The sequence below is a fragment of the Cupressus sempervirens genome, chromosome 3 (genome assembly GCF_028749045.1).
Source record: "Cupressus sempervirens isolate cs-2001-9-10 chromosome 3, ASM2874904v1, whole genome shotgun sequence".
NCBI classification, from domain to species: domain Eukaryota; kingdom Viridiplantae; phylum Streptophyta; class Pinopsida; order Cupressales; family Cupressaceae; genus Cupressus; species Cupressus sempervirens.
In genome coordinates, this window is record NC_143120.1 from 314,533,139 (window position 1) to 314,548,029 (window position 14,891).

At 39.0% G+C, this 14,891-nt stretch overlaps 1 pseudogene across 1 annotated transcript in view; it reads right to left on the reverse strand.

Annotated features, from left to right (window-relative positions):
- Positions 1-253: 253 nt before the first annotated feature.
- The window catches only part of LOC149566249 (COP9 signalosome complex subunit 4-like), a 95,294-nt pseudogene continuing 80,656 nt past the window's right edge, over positions 254-14,891 (reverse strand). The window contains exons 13-14 of the transcript XR_016362148.1: positions 904-963; positions 254-815 (exon numbers count right to left, since the gene is read on the reverse strand). The product of XR_016362148.1 is annotated as a COP9 signalosome complex subunit 4-like (transcript). The remainder of the gene's footprint in view (positions 816-903; positions 964-14,891) is intronic.

The window sequence follows — 14,891 nt, forward strand, 5'->3', positions numbered from 1 at the left end:
GACCCCTTTTGACCCATTCGAACATATGAGATTCGTCCCTAGGGGTCCTAAGACCATTGCAAACATATGTTGTCATCAAATGGGTTGAAAGGGGTCATAGAATACCGACAACAGAAATAGATAAAAATCTGCTTCCCTCTTGAAATGATTTTAGCTGTTACAATGAGATCCATGAAACAAATGTACACACAAAATTGAAATTAAAAAATGGTATCACCAATTGGAAAAGGATAAAATCTCACTCCAACTGATATAATTTTTGAATGTAGAGCTTTTCCCATTTATTTTGCTTTAGCGTGAATGATTGCGACATTTGTTATTTCATATGCATAGTTGTCTCAACCTGAGTCATTTTGGTCTGAAAACAAAATTCTCAAATATAGTATAGTGGGAGGGAGGTGAGCTCTCAATTTACATCTTAAAAAGGCAAGAACTTGTATTTGACTATATTAACTCATATTGTAATTAGGAGTGACCAATTCCAAAGTAAATGTGTAACATTCCTTTGGCAACTTGACAATCAGATACATTTATAGATACAAGAAACTATTATACTATTTACATCGATATCCACCTGAATTCAGTTCATCTGTAAAATTTCCAGCCAAAAATGGAACCAACGTATTTTAGAATGCTTGAGGGCTCAATCGTCCACACTTTAGTGATGCAATCAATGCAAGCAACTTAAAAGAGTTAAAGCTTGTGGTTTAATCTTCATAGCATCTCCTTGCAGGAGCCTCTTAAACTGCTATGGTCAGCCCTTTCTTAGCCATGCTATCTAACACATCATTTAGTGCTTGACACAAACCAACAATCTGTGAAATACATTTAAGGAAAATTAGTAGAACCAAGGAAGCCATTGGGAAGCAAAACATTAACTAGTAACAGCAAGAACGTGCTTACCTGTTGGTCCCACTGCTGGAGCTCTTCTATATCATCCTCAAAGTGTATAACTGCTTCAACCTGTAATGAGAAAAATGACTCTAAAATTGCCTTGCTGCTATTTCATTAATGCAAGAATCGACAAGTCAAACAGTACTTTTGCATTGAGCATTGCTGATTACCAATGTAAAATAGAAATTCTTTGGATCAAAGTATATGAGATGACGAAAGACTTGCACAATATCATTCATCTGGCACATCTATCTTACAGGCAAAGCACATGCACACAACTACTGCATTAACTAAAATTCAAGAAGAAATATAAATAGAGCAACCTTTAATAATCCTTCAAAAATCTTTAAAGACTAAGAAGCCTTTAGTTTGCTTACCAGTTGACAATTGTGACCGACTAGATCTGGCTGCTCAACTGCTGTAAACTAGTATAGATATCTCAAATACATCTAATAGAAATGCTAGAAATACCTTTGGAGCTATTTATCTAGCTTAATATTATTTTGTTTTACTTTTTTTTTTAATTTAATACATTTCTCCGCATTAATTGTTTTTTACCTAATATTAATCTTCAATTCTGATTTCCAAAATTACATTACTTACATGCAAGTTATATTATTTAAATTTTAAACATTTTATCATTCTTCATGTCTGTTCATTTATTTATTTTATATTTGGAAATGGTAGATTACTATTTTAAAAATCTTTATTTTTATTATATATTTATACATCTATCTAAAACTTATAATTTTGATGAGGGCATATCTTGGTTTTATGTGCTACTTATTTGAAAATATGTTTATAATTAAACTAATATTTTAACATGTAAATGGTTGTCAAATTCAAACCAGAATGTATAAGTTTTTGTTATAGCATAATGTTTTTGCACAAATAACCTTTGGGAATGCTATAAGGAAGTTGGACATGAAATTACATTCAGCCTAAACAAATATAAAGAGATAAGATCCAATTTTCAGAGTACCAATTGCAGAGGTTCTTCCATTCCAAGCCTGATAAAGTAACTCTTGTAAGTTGCTGCAGCACAACTTGAAGGTTGAATTTAATGTATATAATGACAAGATACTTTGTCCCAATTGGTACAAGAGTTGAAATAGTGATGTTGATCTTGTGCCTTAGGGATCAGTAAAATAATTCATTTGGTTGGTATAACCCATGAAAACAAGGCCCTGGCCCCTTGAAATTAAGAAACATTCATTCACCACTTCTTGTCACAAAAGGTTGTCACCTTAGTTTGGGATATCTTCTTGCCATAAGAAAGCAAGACATGATGCAGAGACTTCCTCCCATGAAGAAAACAGACATTCTTTGCTCCAACTATCTCGCACAAAAATAATGTTGAATCCATCTTCATGTTGTAGAAACATGATCCTCTAATACCCTCGATTTGGTGTATACTAATTTGTGCAGAACCATGACATCTAGTCATAGCCATGCCTCATATTTTTGGCTTTTTGTAAGAGATTGTACTGGAATAATGTCGTCTACTGCTTGAGCAACAAAGATCAAGTGTTCGAAATATTCAAAGAAAAAGAAACTTGGTCGCTAAATCAAGGATACCCACATAGTTAAGGGGAGATTTCCTTAATAAATAGTCCATAAATACCCTTTAAAAACATGGAATCAAAAGACAGTTGACCATAGCATAACTCCCTCAATAAAATGGTTTTCTTAAGACGCATTCTGCATTGTTGAAATGGTGAAATGCACATTAAAAGATGCAGATTTGGTTCTTGCATTCAGTGAGGAAGAGATTCACACAATTGTGTTTTGTTCAACAGGACACTCACCAAAGTGAATGAAAGCACGACTATTGAAAAAGCACATTCGAAGCAGATTCATACTCCCATATTGATGTTCGCACTGCAATCAGGTCTGTATGTTATCTACACAGCTCATAACCAGGTTTCTAGGTGTTCTTTTATATATCTGACTCAAAAACTTGTCATTTGCATACTGTAAATCTGTTGTTGGTCATTAGTCTAAATATAATTCATGGTCACAACATTGTGATTTCGAAACACCATCTAGCACTTATTGAATGCATGTTTCCATAAGTTTATAATAGTTTTTTTCTTATCATTATGGGAGCAATCAGCATAGCGGCACTACAGTAGTAAGTTTGTTTAAGGATTTGTTTACATGACAACTGTTTGACAAAATTCTCGTTAAGACCTAGTCCATAATCTTTGATCCAATCCAACAGAGGTTATTACAGTGGTATCAGAGCTACAGGTCCTGCCATCTTGTGCGTTAAACAGGGAGTAAAAATGACTATGGTATATGAGGGAAAAACTTTATAATTATAGTCACCTCCAACCGAAACAAGTAGGGTCTTCTAAACAAATTGATATTGAGGATAGTTACTCAGTGGATGAGGAATTGATTTTTGTAATAGAGGAACAAGTGAAACAAACTAAACAAGTTGCTCACTTTGAACAGGCAAAACAGGTAAACAACATTCAAATGGCACATAATGAAACTGAACAAGACAAGGAGGTAAGGAAAACATTGCAGGCTATCAGAGATGGGCAGAATAACATAGCTGATGCACTTCAACAACTTGCAATTAATATACAGCAATTAGCTCCTGTTAATAGGAGAGCTCTGAGCCATCACAATGGAGGTAATAGTGTAGTTGGATCACCCCGAGCTATTAGGGCTACCACACGAAACACTGAAAGACCTTTAATGCCAATTTTTTATGCAAAGGAAGAGGCACCACCACCACCACCACCAAATTTACTACAAGGCAATGTTATGGCAATGAATGATGAATGGGATTTGTTTTATGATCCTATCAAAAAAACTATGTCTTTTGTCCAATATCTAAATCAGAAAAGGAAGTCAAATAGACAGCAACAGGATAGGAGGCCTAGAGCACCAAACAAAGACTTAAAGCATGCTATGAACAAATTATCTGTCCCTACTTTTGATGGCAATGGTAAGACATCTGCGAGAGCTTGGATTCACAAGCTAGACATGTACCTAACACTTAAACCTATGTCAGAGACGAAAGCCATCAGATTTGCTACGATGCACTTAGAGGGAGCGGCATATGAGTGGTGGCACCACGGGTTGGTTACCCAGAATCATGGTCTCATTATATCAGCTCTAAGCTGATTACTCGCTTTGACAAGAAGGATATAGAGGTCTATTACAGGGATTTGGCACAGCTACGACAAGGCAGATGTCTAGATGATTTCATTGACAAGTTTTAGCGGATCTCAGTGATGGTTTCTGATATGACAAAACAGAGTAAGGTAATGTTGTTCACCAAGAGTTTACAAGATAGGTATAGAGGTAAGGTTAAGGTACTTAAACCAAACACTCTAGATGATGCTATTAAGATTGCACACGATCTAGAGTCACCCTCTTTGATATTACAACCTCTTAAGAAGACGTATAAGGGGACCACTTCTTTCCAGAAGAACAAAGCATAAGGCTACACCTTCCAAGATGGACTTTGAGATACGAAATGAACTCAGGAGGAAGAAGCTATGCTTCACTTGTAGAGAACCATGGACACTGGATCATAGATGCCTTGGCAAAGGCAAGATATATTATGTAGAGGTGCTTTTAGAGGAGGATAAGCAACAGAAGGGCAGCAATGTTGATGGCAATGATGAGGAGGAGAACGATGATCAACCACCTAGAGGGAAGAAGAAGGAAGATACCCAGGGCTAGCCTCCTATCATAGCATCACTTTCTAGCGATCCCACGGGACACCCATTTCGTTTGAAAAGAATTGTTAGAGGACAACGTATTATATGTCTCTTCGATACAAGTGCCTCGCATAACTTCATAAGCTCACGATACGTTACCAAGAGGAGGTTACAGATTGATGACATACCTGAGTTTGAGGTTAGGTTGGCAGGAGGTGAGAGATTGAGATGCATAGGGAAGGTGTCAGGACTTCCAATTCATTTTGATGATTTCCTTCTTGAGGCAAATTTTTAAGTGGTGGATTTAGATGGACTAGATGCCATGTTGGGGAGACAGTGGTTACAGACCATAGGAAAATATACGGTTGATCATGAGAAGATGTAGTTGGAGTTCATATAGGATGGCCGACAGGTGATCCTCAAGGCTATGCTAGAAGGGGAGCCCAAGTTGATAACAGCTCATAGGATGAAAGCCATTTTGAGGCACAATGATATCGAATGGGTGACGCAGTGTTTCATCTCTTCTAAGGAAACACAAGGTACATGACAGCAATATCATTGTGACATCCAGACGGTGCTTGACAAACACAGGAGGGTATCTAAGGATTTACCCCTAGGTATTCCACCAGATAGAGGGTTTGAGCATATCATTGCGCTAGACGAGGGCACCAAACCTGTCATTACAACTCCTTATCATCACCCTAGGCATTACAAGGGAGAGATAAAGAAGACAATTAAGGAACTGCAAGATATGGGACATATTAGGCCCAGCTCCAACCCTTTTGCCTCTTCAGTGGTGTTGGTTAGAAAGAAGGATGGCACTCTTCGGATGTGTATTGATTACCGCGCCCTTAACAAGAGGACCATTAAAAACAAGTATCTAATTCCCCACATTGATGAGTTACTGGATGAGCTTCACGGAGCTGTTTATTTCTCTAAGATAGATCTCTGATCAGGATACCATCAGATATGAGTGCAAGAGGAGGATGTGCATATGACAGCTTTCAGATGCCACTATAGACACTGAGTTTTTGGTGATGCCATTTGGGCTCACTAGCGCACTAGCTACTTTTCAATCATGCATGAACCACATCTTTAAAAAGCTGCTATGAAAGAGTGTGTTGGTCTACTTTGATGACATCTTGATCTTTAGCAAGACTTGGGAGGAACACCTAGATGAGATCCTTAGACTTATGGAAGAACACTCTTTATTTGCAAAGGAGTCTAAGTGCGAGTTTGGACTAACTAAGATTCTTTATCTTGGTCACGTGATTGGTGTAGATGGATTTAAGGTACATCAAGAAAAGATACAGGCAATCCTTGATTGGCCACCACCGAGAGATGTATCTAAATTGCAGGGCTTCCTTGGCATTTGCTCTTATTACAGGTGATTCGCTAAAGGTTTTTCCAACGTAGCAGCCCCCCTTACCGATCTAACACGGAAAGGGGCATTTAGATGGACAGAGGATTCAGACGTAGCCTTTGATAGACTGAAACAGGTGATGAGCACGTGTCCGATTTTGGCACTTCCTAATTTTTCTAGACCCTTTGTTTTGGAGTGTGATGCTTCAGAGAGCAGAATCCAAGCGGTTTTGATGCAAGACTGACATCCCATAGCTTTTGAGAGCAGGAAGCTTAGGGACAGCAAACTATTATTTTCTACTTATGATAAGGAGATGATGGCCATAATGCATGCTTTAGCCAAGTTTAAACAGTACTTGGTAGGAAGCAAGTTCACAGTACAGACTGATCATAACAGCCTGTGTTACTTTTTGGAACAGGAGTTGAATGAAAGACAGCAAAAATGGGTCAGCAAGGTTCAAGCATATGATTTTGACATTGAATATGTCAAGGGTAAAAATAATATAGTTGCTGATGCACTTTCGAGGAGACCCCCAATGATGGAGTGTTGCACCATTTCCGAGATTTCAATAAATTGGAGGTCCCAACTGTTAGTTGAGTATTCTAAAAATACTCACACCTGTCAAATTATGAATTGTCTACTTCAGGATGATCGGCACAAGGTAATGAATGATATCATATATTACACGGATAGAATCTACCTAGTACCAAAATCTAAAATTAAAATGAATATTATGCACACTATACATGATACACCTTCAGCGGGTCACCCAGGTTTTTTTAAAACCTACAAGCAAATTAGAGAGAGATTCTCATGGAAGGGACTTAAAGACAATGTATTGCAACATGTTAGAGAGTGGCAGACTTGTTAGCAAAATAAGTCAGAACAGGGCTTCCCAGCAAGTTTACTTCAGCCTCTTCCTATTCCAACCTAGAGGTGGGAGAGTATCTCCATGGATTTTATTATAGAGTTGTCGAGGGTCTAGGGCAAGGATTGCATCTTTGTGGTGGTAGACAAATTGACTAAGTTCATGCACTTCTTTGCTATTGCAACGGACTGGTCAGCCTCTCAAGTGGCAGAGTTGTTCTTTCAAGAGGTTTTTCATCTTCATGGATTACCCAGGAATATTGTGAGTGATAGAGACAGTAGGTTTCTCAGCACCTTTTGGTAGGAGGTTTTTAGATTGGCAGGTACCGAGATGACTCTCAGTACTAGCTATCACCCGCAGACAGATGGTCAGACCGAAATAGTAAATAAATGGGCGGAAGGGTATTTGAGAAACTACATTGCAAGTCAGCAAAGAGCTTGGGTTAAATGGTTGTGTTTGGGGGAGTATTGCTATAACTCCACATATCATATGTCCATTCGGATGACTCCTTTCCGCGTTCTTTATGGCTACGAACCCCTTTGTTTCATCGATTTGGCCTTACAGGACAGCAGGGCTCCCTTAGCCAAAGATTGGATTCTAGATCAACAAGATATTCTCAAATCTCTTAGGGATAATATTCAACAGGTGCAGAACCAACAGAAGTTATACGCTGATCGACATCATATTGAGAGGGGCTTCGAGATAGGTGACATGGTTTATCTTTGTCTCCAGCCATATAGACATAGCTCCCTGAAGAAAAGTGGGTCAAAAAAGTTTAACACCAAATTTTATGGACCTTATTGCATCACCAAGAGGGGTGGTGAAGTTGCTTACAAGTTGGATTTACCTAGTGACAGTCAAATCCGCAACGTGTTTCACGTCTAAAGCCTCAAGAAGGAAATTGATCAGCGAGTTACCATCAGAGGGCTTGCCTACACTTGACGAGGAGGGTAGAATTGTTTTGGAGCTAGCAGAGGTGATTGAGACCAGGGAAAGGAAGCTGCGAAACAGATCTATCAAAGAATATCTAGTCCGTTGGAAGGATTTATCTTATGAAGACGCCACTTGGGAAGGTGAGGCTATTTTATAGCATCCAACATTGAGATTTCTTAAGGGCAAACAATCCCAAGAAGGGAGGACTATCATGTCCCCTCATTTGTGTTAATTTTTTGGCGCCTGGTTAATCTATCTCCACATCCGGATAGGTTAATGGCATTACCAACAAGGATGTCTGCCAGTCACAAGGGAAGATTTGTCTTAAGTTCGTCATTTAACGTATTAAAGTACTTTAATAGAGTTACTTTATGTTTTAAAAGTCATTCACTTTATAAAGTGACTTAAGTGACTAGAAGACAAAACTGGTGTTCTATCCCACATCTCTTATTCCAACACTTTTCTCTCACTTCGAGGTTATAAATATGAGACTCCATCTTGGGAAAGAACACACAGAAAAAGTTTATGAATTAAATATTCTACTACTCTGGTTGCTTAAATGTGACTGGTTATTTTCCTAAGGATGAAACCCCTAAGGAAAAATAGTGAGGCTGGACGCAAACCTGGCACTCACAATTGCATTTTCAGTATTAAAATCTGGTGTAATATCAGAAGGTTATAGCTCCAGGTCAGATTGGTAATTGAAGCCGACAGGAACCTAGTAACACACAAGCCAGTTTCTTTAGCAGTGGAGTTGGACGGCAAGGAAGAAGTTCATTTCCCCCACCCCACGGCAAGCAGAAGTTACAGACGTAAGTTTCACTCTCCAAACTCCAGTTAATGGTGGCGGCAATGTTCAGTAGTATACTGCAGTAGGGAATGCGTAGCAGAAGAAAGTAACCTCATACATAAGTGCACTGTCCTCTTCAATCAGTTGAACTGCACCATTTAGCATCAAGTGGTAACACTGAATGCGTAGCAGCTAGGAGGAAACTGGACTGCCCTCGGCTTCCATCACAGCACCTAGTTGCGTGACCATCTAATCAAGGGTAACAGGTCGGGGGTCACAGCAGTGATAACTTGCGGAGTTGGGTTATCTACAGGGTGACAGCATATGTATTAGCAGAAAGTTGGATACATTCACAAGATACTAGAAACACCATTATCATTCTGCCAGGTCACATACTAGACATGAGTAAACCGTAGTGGTAAGTACAGTCGGTTGGCAGAATACAAATGATAGAAGACAGCACGTGAAGTCAGAATAGTTGTACGTGGGCACTAGAAGGACATTCGAAGCAGATTCATACTCCCATATTGATGTTCGCACTGCAATTGGGTCTGTATGTTATCTACACAGCTCATAACCAGGTTTCTATATTTCTTCTATATATCTGACTCAAAAACTTGTCATCTGCATATTGTAAATCCGTTGTTGGTCATTAGTCTTAATATAATTCATGGTTACAACATTGTGATTTTGAAACACCATCTAGCAATTATTGAATGTATGTTTTCATAAGTTTATAATAGTTTTTTTCTTATCATTATGGGAGTAATCAGCATAGCAGCATTACAGTAGTAAGTCTGCTTAAGGATTTGTTTACATGACAACTGTTTGACAAAATTCTCATTAGACCTAGTCCATAATCTCTGCTGCAATCCAACAGAGGTTATTACAGCACTGGAATACATATTATCAATTTCATTCAGACATTTGACATAGTTTTCATTGACAATTTTATACACAATACCAAGTACCGCAGAAGCGAACACATTGATGGCTCAAGGCTCGATATCTTGAGTTTGGGCATTGATCTGGAATGACTGGGATTTACAACCCAAAACGTAGTTTCCAAGCACTGTAGACAACACTGGATATTTCATAATGGGGTTTTACACCTTCAACATTAATGAAGTATTGAACAATTAATCTCGCAACATGTGTATTTTTCAATCAAGTTCATCAACCAATATAACTTGATTCAGCATACAAAGGATTGGGTCAGCAACCTCATTGGTGTGTAGAAAGGGAGTGATACATATGAGAGGATTGTCAGCACAACATCTCTTTCATGTACTCTATCATATGAATCACTCAATAGAAAGAAAAACACTGAATAGGGAAATTAGCATTAAATAAGACTGTCAATGAGTAAGGTCGACACCAAAGGTAAAGTGGACTCCACTCACAGGCATAATATATTTTATGTTTTATTTCAATTTTATAAATCAATTAATTCATACTATATATATGATATGTTTAATGAATTAATTATTATTAAGTATTATGTTATGAATAAAATTAAGTATTATGCTATCTTAATTTTATTATTGAAAATATAAAATAAAGAGTTATGTTACAATTATTTATGTTATTGCTAGTAACAAGCATGAGTTAAATTACTAACATTCTAATTAATGTTAACATTCTGATTTGTATTTATATATGTACTATAAGAATTATTTCCCTTGATCTTTTCTGAGGATGTTCTTGTTAGATAACTGAGAGGCGGGGGGGGTGAATCAGTTATCTCATAGTCCCTTCAAACATTTCAATACCATCAAAGAATCATAAACATCAACAACAACTTTGATTACTCATTATACACATCCAACTCATAACTTAATCCATTCATTCACTTCCTTACAAACTATTATAAAATTGTTCCTTGCATTGCCAACTATCAATAAATTTCCAGATATTACTTAATGATATCTTAGTTATTACTGAGTTGCAGTAAACTGTTAAAACATATAAATCAACTTCCAACACAAATAACATGCACACAATTTGACACCAATATTTTTAACATGGAAGCCGGTTAAGGGAAAAACCACCTGGGACCGGGAACCCAAAAATTTCACTCTTCTGAAGTGATCTCTGTTAAGAGACAAACTTGTTAAAGTTACATACACTGTGTTAAAGTGACTTTGTTATAGGATTTCACCAAAAGATCATCTAGACCTTATCACTCTCTATCCTTGACTAAAAAGAGTGGCCTAATTTAAAGGACTTATAAACACCACTAATAAATGTTACAATATAGGATTTCACAAATTTGTTAGGTCTGTTGTCAGTAAAATGTATAATGTAGCCGACGGGTAGAATAGTATCTGAATGGGCGCGTGACACTTAGAGTCACCCCTTCGGAAAGGTATATGTATACATCCGAGATGGACTTTGGAATCATCAGAGATTATTGTAGTCATTGTAATCGGATTGTAATCTGCAAGTGCATACATGAATAAAGTACCTGTTCTGAATTGAATCGTGTTATACTTGTGTTGAACTTCTTACCCTATGCGGTAAACATTTGGCGATGTTGCCAGACGAACCTGGAACGAAGGAATGATATGAAGATTGATGCCGAATTTGCCAAACAAAGATCGAAATAAGGTGAAAGATAAGAATGAACTAAGTACAGCAAAAGAAATTTTAATTTTAACACAGCAAGCAGAACGCAGACAGAGACTTCAGTAGATTGTCGAGGGGCACCGAAGGGGTGAAGAGGCACAGACGAAGGGAGTGCACTCGCCTAGGAGGCTGAGGAGTGCCCAAGAATTGCTGGAAGAAACTCGACAACGCTTGAATTTGGTGGAGGAAACAAGGGAAGAATTCCTTAACCTGTATACGCCGAGGGGAGAGTGTTCGAACGGAAGGGAAGCAACTCGCACAGCTCGGAGTGCCGAGGGAGCACGAGCGTGGAGGGATCTCTTCATTCCCGATACACCGGACGAACAGATACAGGCGGAGAATAGAACATCACTTGAAGACTTGTCACCAGACAACGCGGTTGTTGGGAACAAAACTGTTGTCCAGAACAGCGCGGGAGTCCAGAACAGCGCGGGAGCACAGAACAACGTGGGAGTCCAGAACAGCACGGGAGCACAAACAGTGCAGGAGTCCAGAACAGCGCGGGAGCACAAAATAGTGCAGGAGTCCAAAACAGCGCGGGAGCTCAGAACAGCACGGGTACATAAGTACCTTAGAATCAAAGACAAGTAATGATGGCTGGCCCTAAAGGAAAGTTACCCAAGTTTCACGATGATGGTTTAGCAGACCCTATCAGACATTGTAAAACGTGTGAAACCATATGGACGGCAAATGGTGTGACGGATAAGGATGATTGGGTAAGACAATTTTCAGCGACCCTACGGGGTGTGGCGATAGATTGGTTTTCTGACACTAGTCCTCAGAAACTTAATACATGGGAAAATGTTAAAAAAGAATTTATAGCAGAATTCAAATTACTCCGAGATGATAATGAAATAGTGGCAAAAATCTACAGCACCAAACAAGGAAAGAATGAGACAGTCCGAACCTATGCCAGGCGACTGAAGGAATTGATTGAAAAGATGGAGAGTCAACCAGCGGATGGGTTGAAAAAATGGTGGTTCGTGGAGGGGCTACGGCCGGCTCTCAAAAAGAAAATGAAGATTGTACCACCGTCATCGTACACTGATGCATACACTCGTGCCATGGATTTAGAAAGCGAACAAAAAACGAGTAAGAAGAAGAAACATAAGTCCTCTGATTCAGATGATTCATCCTCGGAGAGTAGTAGTAGTGATGAGGAATCAAACAAGAAGATGAAAGCGCTACAGAAAGACATGCTGCGGATGAAAGAATTCAAAAATTTGAAAAAGAATCCGGATACAGTAAAAGGAGAACTGTGGTGCACAGATTGCAAGGAGGATGGCCATACGAAGGGTTCATGCCCGAAGAAGCAGTTTTGTGAAATCTGCCAAGTGGTGGGGCATTCCCTGAAAGAGTGCCCGTTTAACTTGAAAACAAAAGGACACAAGTAGGTGTTACTAACGCAGGAAGCGTCGAACAATAGCAACAACGCGGGCAATGATGCAACTTCAGGTGGATATCGATATAATAATAGAGGCGGAAGGGGTGGAAACAATAACAATAAAAATGGAGGCTGAAGTAGAATACAATATGATGCGAGTGGACGGCCGATGATACAGTGCTGAGCATGTAATCTTTGGGGTCACTTCGCAAGGGACTGTACTACGAAAGAGACGCCGCAGCTACTGTGTAGATGGTGTGGTCCGAGGGACCATGAAGATTCAAAATGTCCAAAGCAAGGCATAAATTTATTAAGTATTGAAACATGTGATGAAAACGTGTTGGTGATCACGCGGGAGCAAGCGAGGAAGGCAAAATATCCGAATGCAGAAGAAGAGAAGGAGAGGTTACAAAAAGCCCGAACAGAGATAGAGAAGCAGATGAAAGCGAAGAAGTCACAAGTAAATGACACTACTGAAACTTCGAAAAGAAACTTGGTGGAACAAGACATGGTGAAACAGATAATGCAAACGGAAGTGCCAATTAAATTAAATGATCTTCTTCTCACCATGCCACAACTGCGTACGGCTATTATAAATATGACACCGTCCCCGAGAGTAACGGAGGAAGCAAAGGATAGTACGGAAACAACCACAACAGCAGCAACAGAACCGATGTTATTAGCACTTACGACAGGTAGACACCCAACAGTGGTGGAGATGGGCATTCTGGGCACGGTGCTAACGGATACAATAGTAGATGGAGCATCGGGAGTGAATGTGATGCCGGAAGATATTTGGAAAAAACTTGGACAACCAACACTATGGCCGCCCACCTTTCAGTTACTTACAGCAGATCAACATGGGATAAAACCCTTGGGCACTCTGATGGTGCAGCTGGTAACAATTGGGACACAACCATTTTTACTGGATTTTGTAGTTATTCCATTAAAGAGAAGAGGGTACAACACCATCCTAGGACGGGGGTGGCTAGTGCAAGCTAAGGTAAAGCATGATTGGAAAAGAAACACCCTGTCAATGGAGAAGGGAGGTAGGAGATTTATAATTGATTTGCATACACAGATAGTAGGAGAAGAAGCCGCGTCGTCAGACTTAGAAGGCGGTGGCGAGAGTGATGACGAAGGGAAAAAGAGGATGGAACCAGATGATGAAGGGGTGCTGAGAATAGGAGGGTCAATTGATGACGACCTAGACTCAGTAAACGGATTGCTACATTGGCAAATGGAAGATTATGAGGTCTTTCCGAGCTGCAATATTTTGAGTATCGAGGAAGGAAAAGAAGGCCATGTGTTTCCAAAGGAGTACAGTGAAGTGAAGGAGGGAGAAGCGCAGGTGGATGAAACACCTGCCCATACGTTTAGTAAAGATAAACCGATGAAGTATGAAGAGCTGACAGTGACAACAATGAACTTGGGTGATGAGGAAAATCCGAAGAACATTCTTGTAGGAGATTATTGGAACCCAGTATTGAAGGCAGCAGCTTGGACGTATAAAGACTTAAATGGAGTACCACCAGAGCTACGTGTCCACCGGATACCATTAATTGAAGGTGCGGTACCCATACGGAAGCGGTCGTACCAAAGGAATAAGAACTATGCAGCATGGGCCATGGAAGTTGCACAAAATAGGTGGAAGGTATGGCATCAGAAATGTTTAAAATTAAACAGATTTCAACCTGGTCAGTTAGTACTAAAGTATAATGGACGAAATGAAATAAGGCCTGGAAAATTTAGAGTTAAATGGGTTGGACTGTATAAGATACGAGAAGTTGGATATAACGGAGCAATTAAATTGTGGACACTGGACGGAAAAGAAATACCAGATGCCGTAAATGGATCAAAGTTGAAAATATACAAGGACAAGAAGGATCCTCCATGGGAAAATAATTGAACGAAGAAAAGATGTCTGTAAATAATGTAAATAACGTACATATGTATAATATTGAAGTTGAAGTGTCAAGTAATAAATTGTAGTTTTAAAAGTATGAAGTGCTAAAACAAGAAAAACTTGAAGCATAAAGTAAATGTAGTGGAATGTTAAATATTAAATGTTAGAGGGAGCAAAAGTCTGCCGTACGGCCTACTGTACGGCCTTTGAATATATCATCAAAGGAAAAAGTATGAAAAAAAAGCTTGAGCAAATAATAGAATAATAATAAAGTGACCGAATGGTAATAAAGTGGGAAGTGAGGGAATTTTAAAAGACCTTTTGGATGACCGTACGACCTTCTAGATGACCGTACGGCCTTGAAAATTTTAAAAATGTAAGCCATAACTAATAAAAGTAATTGGAAGATCTAGAAATTCGTATGAGGAAGCAGGAAACCATA